Raw genomic sequence first — 8,999 nt, forward strand, 5'->3', positions numbered from 1 at the left:
GAAAGTGCATTATATCGAGTAGAGGGGGGTGAATAGGCAATTTTTACAAATTTTTCACTAAGGAATTTCTAGGTGAAGAAATTCCTAAGCAATGACACACTATCAGCGGAATAAGTACTCTAGTATTGAAAGTGCATTATATCGACTAGAGGGGGGGTGAATAGGCGATTTTTATGAATTCTTCATTGAGGAATTTGCTGGTGAGGAAATTCCTAAGTGAAGAACTACTTGCAGCGGAATAAGTACTCAGAAGTAAACATAACAGAACACAAGCATAGTCATCATGATGAAACGAAGACAAGCACAAAGTACAAAAAGCGTAAACATAGGATAACACAAAAAAGAATACGGACAGACCGAAGAAATTGAACTGAGGAAATTGAGAAAGTCTTCAGTCAAGGTCTTCAAACAGATATGAACAGGCACACAACAACAGACATGAGGAAATGAAAGGAGTTGAGGAAATAGAACCAATAAGCTCGGTGAAGACAATGATTTGGTAGACCAGTTCCAACTGCTGTCTCAGTTGTACATCTGGTTGGAGCGGCTGAGTATTTAAACTCAAGGACACCCAGTCCCGGACGCACAGTCCTCACCGTATTCTCCTTGAGCTAAGGTCACACAGACCTCACCCAATCACTCGTGGTAAGTCTTTAGGTGACTTCCGAACCTTCACAAACTCGGTCACTCGGCGATCCACAATTCCTCTTGGATGCTCTAAACCTTGATGCCTAACCGTCTGGAAGAAGCACAGTCTTCAAAGGAAACAAGCGTCGGATCCATGCAGGATCAATCTCTTCAGTGATGCTCAATCACTTTGGGTTTTTAGGTGTTGGGTTTGGGTTTTCCTCACTTGATGATTTTCGCTCAAAGTCCTCGGAGGATGGGATGCTCTCAATTGACAAGTGTCAGTTTCTCTCGGAGCAGCCAACCAGCTAGTGGTTGAAGGGGGCGGCTATTTATAGCCTCGGGAGCAGCCCGACATGATAAGACATAAAAGCCCTTGTCTAATATGACCGTTAGGTGGGTAGATATTTTGGAACAGCTGGCGCATAGCACAGCAACGGTCGGAATTTTGACTATCAAAATCCTCAGGGCTATCATGTTCCTCACTGTGTAGGCGATTCGCACTGGCGAATTCCTAACTCCTTAGTCATAACAAATTCCTCCGAGACCACAAGAACTTCGTCGCTATCACTGAAGAATATTACTAAACTGTATGGGATTTCTAATGGCTTCACTCGAAGGGATTGGTAGATTTAGGATTTTGAGTTGAGCATGACATGGAAATTTTTCCTTAGTATTTCCTCGACCCCCTTTAACAATATGGTGTTTCCTATGACTCAAGAAAGAGAAAATGAAACTACGAAAACAAAAGTCTTCACGCTTCATGTTCCTCGAATGATTGCCAAGTCTTCAGGGTCACACCAATTTCTTCACTTTCAAAGTCTTCAGAAAGTCTTCAGTAATCCAAAGTCTCCAGTTGAAGAACTTCATTTTTAGGGGTCGACTTTCTCTGTAAATATCAAACTCCTCATAGACTTATAGACTTGTGTACACTCACAAACGCATCAGTCACTTAACCTATAAGTCTTCAATACACCAAAATCACTAAGGGGCACTAGATGCACTTACAATCTCCCCTTTTTTGGTGATTGATGACAATATAGGTTAAGTTTTCAACGAGGATAAACATATGAAGTGTAAATACTGATATTGAGGAATTTGTTTGCAAGATATAGAAGAACTCCCCCTGAAGACGTGCATAGTGAGGAATTTGCTTTTGAAGCAATGCACACTTGAAGAGTATAATCATGGAGATCTCCCCCTATATCTTGTAATTCATACACGCATTTGATATATAATATGAAAAATTTGAAATGCGTGATGAAATATGGTGACTAATGTAATTCAGCATGCATGCATTGACATTAATGAGGAATAAGCATGCAGAAGAACACATCAAAAGTATCAAGCCACTATAGAGTTTAAGATTACAACTCGATCCAGCAAAGTCATCAGAAGAACGAGAGTTGTAACTTAGCACAAAAAACGCCCATATAGGATAGACCCGCTTGAAGACTAACTCAAATTTCTCCCCCTTTGTCATCGAATGACCAAAAGGGTTGAAACTGAGGACTAACGCCTTTGAAGAATATCATGATGATGGAGGAGCGCCAGCATTGTCAGGGTCTTGAGTCGTTGTAGGGCCTGCTGCAGTGTCGTCCAAGTCTTCGTACTTGTCTGTGGAGCGTGATGAAGAATATGAGCTGGCCACCAAGGAAGGAACCTTGACCTTCTTGTATTTCTTCGATGGAGGAGCAGACCAGTCGAAGTCTTCCTTGAAGCCCATTTGCTTCAAATCTTCTTCACCATATAAATGTGACAGAATAGCCCAGGTGCGATCAAACACTTCATGGAGGTAGTAATGGTTTTTCTTCACTACATTATGTGTAGAGGTCATGTTGTGAAGATTAGAGCCAAACGGACGCTTAACCCACTTGTGGTTTCGATCCACCTTCTGGTGAAGACTTATAAGCAGTTCACGGCCAGTCATCACACGAGGAGCAGTAGCTTGAGGACTTGACTTGGCAGCATTGGCAGCAGAATCATGAGTGCCAGAGTCATCATTGGTAGAGTAAGATGCAGCTTTGCGGAACTGACCATCCAATGGACGAATGCCTTCATCGATAACGGCTGGGGACTTGCCCTTCTCATCAGATGAGGAAATTCTCCGCTTGAGGACTTCAATAGGGGGCAAGTAGCTGAGGTGATTTTAAAAACCAGCCTTGTAGTTGAGTGAAGACCTTGTTCTGAGGAATCTCATGATCCACGATGCATAAGGCTTTAGCTCAAATGGTGAAAGTGCAACATTCGCCAGAGTCCTCATGAAGAAATCATGATAGTTTATGGGGATGCCATGCATTATGTTGAAAAGCATATTCTTCATCATCCCAATAATTTCTTCATCGTATGAGTCATGGGCTTTGATAGGACTCATGGTCTTCGTCAAAATGCGGTAGATGGTTCTTGGCACATAGAGAAATTCCTTCACGAGGAATTTGGTCCTTGGGGCTTGACCAGGCTTCAGCGGCTTCATGAGCACTTGCATATAGTGAGCAGTGAGTTCAGGCTCATCATACAGACAACGAGCACTGTCAGGTGGAAGACTGATTGGCAAGGCACGAAGCAATTCAGAGGCTGGTGCCTTGTAATGAGTGTTTTCAGTCATCTAGTCCAACACCCACGAGTTGACGTCAGCAGCATCACCTGTGATATGCAGAGTTGCGTAGAACTGAAGAATAAGCTCTTCATTCCAGTCAACTATGTCAGAGCAGAAGTTGAGCAAGCCTGCATCATGAAGCATGCTGAGGACGTGAGAAAAGCACGACATTGATTCCATGTCCACATGAGGAATATGCTCGTGATCGAAGACTTTGTCCTTGTTGAAAAGCAGTGAGGAATAGAAGTTGGCCTGGCTGGCAGTCCAGAAATGCTTCCTTCTAAGACGAGCATTGTCATAGGGGTTGCATTAAGTGAAGAACACGTGCTCGCCGAAGAAATCATCAGCCTTGAATGTTTGCTTCTTTGAGAAGGGATCCTTTGGCTTGGGCTGAGGAGTGTCAGTCAATTGCATCACCACCTCAGGAATCGCAATCTCAGGTTCCTCAGGCTGAGGAATTTTAGGCTCTTCTGTAGCTTCAGCCTGGTTCTTCAGTTCCTCATTGACATTTTCTTCAGCACTAGTGGCTGGAGTTTCTTCATGAACACTTGGGGTTGCATGCGGTTCTTCAGATCCCATTTGTACTTCAGTAGCAGCAGGGGACTGAGGAATTGCTTGGAGTGGAGTGAACATTGGAGAGCTAGGGTGCTGACTGTCCCAAAACTCATCATTGAGCACGGGAGTGGTACAGCCAATGTCCACATCCTCATCTTCCATTTCTTCAACACCTGCCTCTTCAGCAGTGAACTGAGGCATAGGTGAGGAAACGACTGGGGTTGAAGGGATTTCATCCACTTCAATTTCTTCGTCCAACTACTCTGTCGAAGCAGCAGAAGGAGTTTCTTCAACAGATTCATTGGGAATCACATAATCTTCACCAAAAGGAACAAGGTCCTTTGATGGCATGGAGGAGACTGGAATGGCATCAATTGGGTTGTCAGTTGAGCTAGTCAGTGGCTTCTTCTTCTTCGGAGCTGAAGAATTTGATGAAGTTGATTCCTTCCTTTTCTTCACAGCTGCACGCTCTATAGCCTTGGTCTTCTTTGCATCTGATGCAGATGGAAGGATCGGAGTTGTTGTAGGCGCAGGAGATGCATAGGACTTTGGTTCATTTTCCTCAGGCGCAACTGATGCAGTTGCCCTGACTTGTTCACTTTCTTCAGGCGCACCACTAGTGGATGCCCTGGCAATATCTTCAGCGACTGGAATGGAGTCATCAGCCCTGGCACTCTCAGTTTCTTCAGCAGCCTGATTATCATCAGTGGTGCTGGCATGCTCTTCAGTAGGCTGAGAAGTTTCTTCAGCCTGAGTAACTTCAATGTGCACAGGAGGAGCAGCACTTGAAGTGAATTTCTTCGTCAGATTGACGAACCACACCTTGGCGCCCTTCCAATCAGCATAGTAGTGAAAGCACAAATGCTCCCTAGGTGGTTTTGGTAATTAATGTCAACATATCTCTTGTTGGACTAACACTTTTATCTAGTATATTTCAGATAAGTTCAACAATGGAGTGGCATGGACTAAAGGATGTTGGAACTCCTTCAAGAAGCTAAGGACAAAGGATTGGCTCAAGCTTCAAGCTCAAGACTGTTCATTTTACATTTTTAGTGGTCCAAGATCACATTGAGTCTATAGGAAAAGCCAATACTATCAAGGAGGGATGATGTGTTGCTTAATGAGCCTCTTGCTTCGTGTGCTTTGTGATATGCTCCAAAACCATCAGCTACTTTCCCACTTCCACAAATGACCTAAAACATAAAGCCAAAATCGGTCACACCGATTCTTCCTATCTGGCGCCACCGATTCCATAAGTCATAGCCACTGCCACAAACCCTAAGCAAATCGGTCTTACCGATAGGGATCTCAGTCCCACCGAGATGGGATTGTAATCTCTCTGTGTATGTCCATTATCAAAATCGGTCTCACCGAGTTTGAGCAATCGGTACTACAGAGATTACAATGCAAACTCTCTGGATAACTTATTACCAAAATCGGTCTCACCGAGTTTGAGTAATCGGTCCCACCGAGTTTGCCTGACCAACTCTCTGGAAAGCTTATTACCAAATCGGTCTCATCAAGTTTGTGTAATTGGTCCTACCGAGATTACGTTATGCCCTAACCCTAACCGAATCGGTCTCACCGAGTTGCATTTTGGTCCCACCAAGAACCCTAACGGTCACATTATTTGCTGAATTGGTCTGACCGAGTTTAACGATTCGGTCCCACCGAGTTTGGTAGATTGTGTGTAACGGTTAGATTTTGTGTGGAGGCTATATATACCCCTCCACCTCCTCTTCATTCGTGGAGAGAGCCATCAGAACGAACCTACACTTCCAGCATACATTTTCTGAGAGAGAACTACCTACTCATGTGTTGAGGCCAAGATATTCCATTCCTACCATATGAATCTTGATCTCTAGCCTTCCCCAAGTTGCTTTCCACTCAAATCTTCTTTCCACCAGATCCAAAACCTATTAGAGAGAGTTGAGTGTTGGGGGGACTATCATTTGAAGCACAAGAGCAAGGAGTTCATCATAAATGCACCATTTGTTACTTCTTGGAGAGTGGTGTCTCCTAGATTGGCTAGTTGTCACTTGGGAGCCTCCGGCAAGATTGTGGAGTTGAACCAAGGAGTTTGTAAGGGCAAGGAGATCGCCTACTTCGTGAAGATCTACCGCTAGTGAGGCAAGTCCTTCGTGGGCGACGGCCATGGTGGGATAGACAAGGTTGCTACTTCGTGGACCCTTTGTGGGTGGAGCCCTCCGTGGACTCGCGCAGCCGTTACCCTTTGTGGGTTGAAGTCTCCATCAACGTGGATGTACGATAGCACCACCTATCGGAACCACGCCAAAAACATCCGTGTCTCCAATTGCATTTGAATTCTCCAAACCTTTCCCTTTACATTCTTGCAAGTTGCATGCTTTACTTTCCGCTGCCCATATACTCTTGCATGCTTGCTTGATATGTATTGTGAATGTTAAACTTGTGCCCAAACTCCACTTAAACTTAAGGAAACTTAAAAACTGCAACTTTGGTACTTAGTGTCTAATCACCCCCCCTCTAGACACCTCTTCTCAAGGGCCTACAAGTGGTATCAGAGCATTGGTCTCCATTGCTTTGGTTTAATCACCATTGGAGAAAGATGGATGAGTCTACTACTGGGAGTCTTAGACATAGAGTGCCTATTCTTGATGGAGAATATTTTCATGAGTGGAAAAATGAGATGCTTGTTATTTTCAATCAATATCATTTGAACAAGTACATTGCTAGCCCTTGTGCACCTTATGTTGATCCTATGCATCCTACCCATGATGAGTCAATTGACATGATTAGGAATCTTAGAACTGCCAAACTTATCATTAGAGGATTGCCTAGAAACTTGATTGGATGCTTGCCTACTTTTAAGTGTGCCTACACCATATGGAAATTTCTTGAGGAACGATTTCCAGATTATTCCTTGAAAAATCTTGATGAAATTCTCCATAAGTCTATTGCCTTGAGTAAGATGAATACTAGTGATCCTATGTTTGGTGATCGTCTATTTGAGCTTACAAACCTTATGCGTGCCAAAGGAAATGTTGGTATTATTAGTGATATTATTTATGAAGCTATAAGAATTCAGAAGCAAGATTATTGTCAAACTCATTCTAATGAATCACCCTCTCTAGGACTTGATCCACCACATGACGATGTTGAACATGGATACTATGATGAGGATGATGATAGTGACTTCAATCTTGATGATGCAATGAGACATTTTGGTCTTATGGCAAATCTTCGGGGATATATGTCAGGAGGAAAGGAATGGGTTCTTGATAGTGGATGTACCGATCACATGACCGGAGATAAAGACATGTTTTGTGAGCTTGCTGATAATGATAGTCCTCGAAAGTATGTCACTTTCGGTGACAACTCAAAGGGTAAGGTGGTTGGCCTCGGTAAGGTGGCCATATCACATGATAGCTCCATACAAAATGTCATGCTCGTTAAATCTCTTGGTTACAACTTACTTTCAGTATCTAGACTTGCTGATTTCGGTTTCAATGTTCTATTTACTGAAGTTGGTTGCCAAGTGTTTCGTCGAGACAATCATAAAATGGTCTTTACCGGTGTGCGTAGAGGTGATCTATACATTGTTGATTTCACTAAAAAGGCTCAACCTATGCTTCATTGCTAAATCCTCAAAAGGTTGGTTGTGGCATAGACGATTAGGTCATGTTGGTATGCGAAACCTTGACAAGCTTATCAAAGGAAATCATATCCTTGGAGTTAACGATGTCATATTTGATAAGGATAGACTTTGCAGCGCTTGTCAGGCAGGTAAACAGGTTGGAGGAAGGCATCCCGTGAAGAACATCATGACTACAAGGAGGCCACTCGAGCTACTTCACATGGATCTCTTTGGTCCCAACTCTTATAAGAGTCTCGGTGGAAATTCTTTTGGTCTAGTTATAGTTGATGATTTTTCAAGATTTACGTGGGTGTTCTTTCTCGATGATAAATCGCAGGTCCAAAAGATCTTCAAAAACTTCGCTAGGAAGGCCCAAAATCAATTTGAAGTGAAGATCAAGAAGGTTCGCAGCGACAACGGAACGGAGTTCAAGAACGCAAATGTGGACACCTTTCTTGACGAAGAAGGGATTTCACACGAGTTCTCGGCTACGTACACACCTCAACAAAACGGAGTTGTTGAGAGGAAGAACCGGACTGTAAGTGCATCTAGTGCCCCTTTGTGATTTTGGTGTATTGAAGACTTATAGGTTAAGTAACTGATGTGTTTGTGAGTGTACACAGGTCTATAAGTCTATGAGGAGTTTGATATTTACAGAGAAAGTCGACCCCTAAAAATGAAGTTCTTCGACTGAAGACTTTGACATTCTGAAGACTTTCTGAAGACTTTGAAAGTAAAGAAATTGGTGTGATCTTGAAGACTTGATAATCATTCGAGGAATATGAAGCGTGAAGACTTTTGTTTTCGTAGTTTCATTTTCTCTTTCTTGAGTCATAAGAAACACCGTACTATTAAAGGGGGTCGAGGAAATACTAAGGAAAAATTTCCATGTGATGCTCAACTCAAAATCCTACACCTACCAATCCCTTCAAGTGAAGCCATTGGAAATCTCATACAGTTCAGTCAAATTCATCAGTGACAGAGACGCAGTTCTTCTGTTCACTGAGGACTTTGCTCTGACTGAGGAGTTAGGAATTCGCCAGTGCGAATTGCCTACATAGTGAGGAACATGATAGCCCTGAGGAATTTGAGAGTCAAATTTCCGACCGTTGCTGTGCTGCGCGCCGGCTGTCCCAAAATATCTTATCCACCTAACGGTCATATCATTGAAGGGCATTTATGTCTTATCATGTCGGGCTGCTCCCTAGGCTATAAATAGCCGCCCCCTACAACCACTAGTTGGTTGGCTGCTCCGAGAGAACTTGACACTTGTCATTTGAGAGCAACCCATCCTCCGAGGACTTTGAGCGAAAATCATCAAGTGAGGAAAATCCCAAAAACTAAACCCCCACAAACCCAAAGTGATTGAGCATCACTGAAGAAATTGATCCTGCATGGATCCGACGCTTGTTACTTTTGAAGACTATGCTTCTTCCAGACGGTTAGGCGTCAAGGTCTAGAGCATCTAAGAGGAATTGTGGATTGCCGAGTGACCAAGTCTGTGAAGGTTTGGAAGTCACCTGAAGACTTACCACGAGTGATTGGACGAGGCCTGCGTGGTCTTAGTTCAAGGAGAATACGGTGAGGACTGGGTGTCCTGAGTTC

The sequence above is a fragment of the Triticum aestivum genome, chromosome 2B (assembly GCF_018294505.1).
Source record: "Triticum aestivum cultivar Chinese Spring chromosome 2B, IWGSC CS RefSeq v2.1, whole genome shotgun sequence".
Classification (NCBI taxonomy): domain Eukaryota; kingdom Viridiplantae; phylum Streptophyta; class Magnoliopsida; order Poales; family Poaceae; genus Triticum; species Triticum aestivum.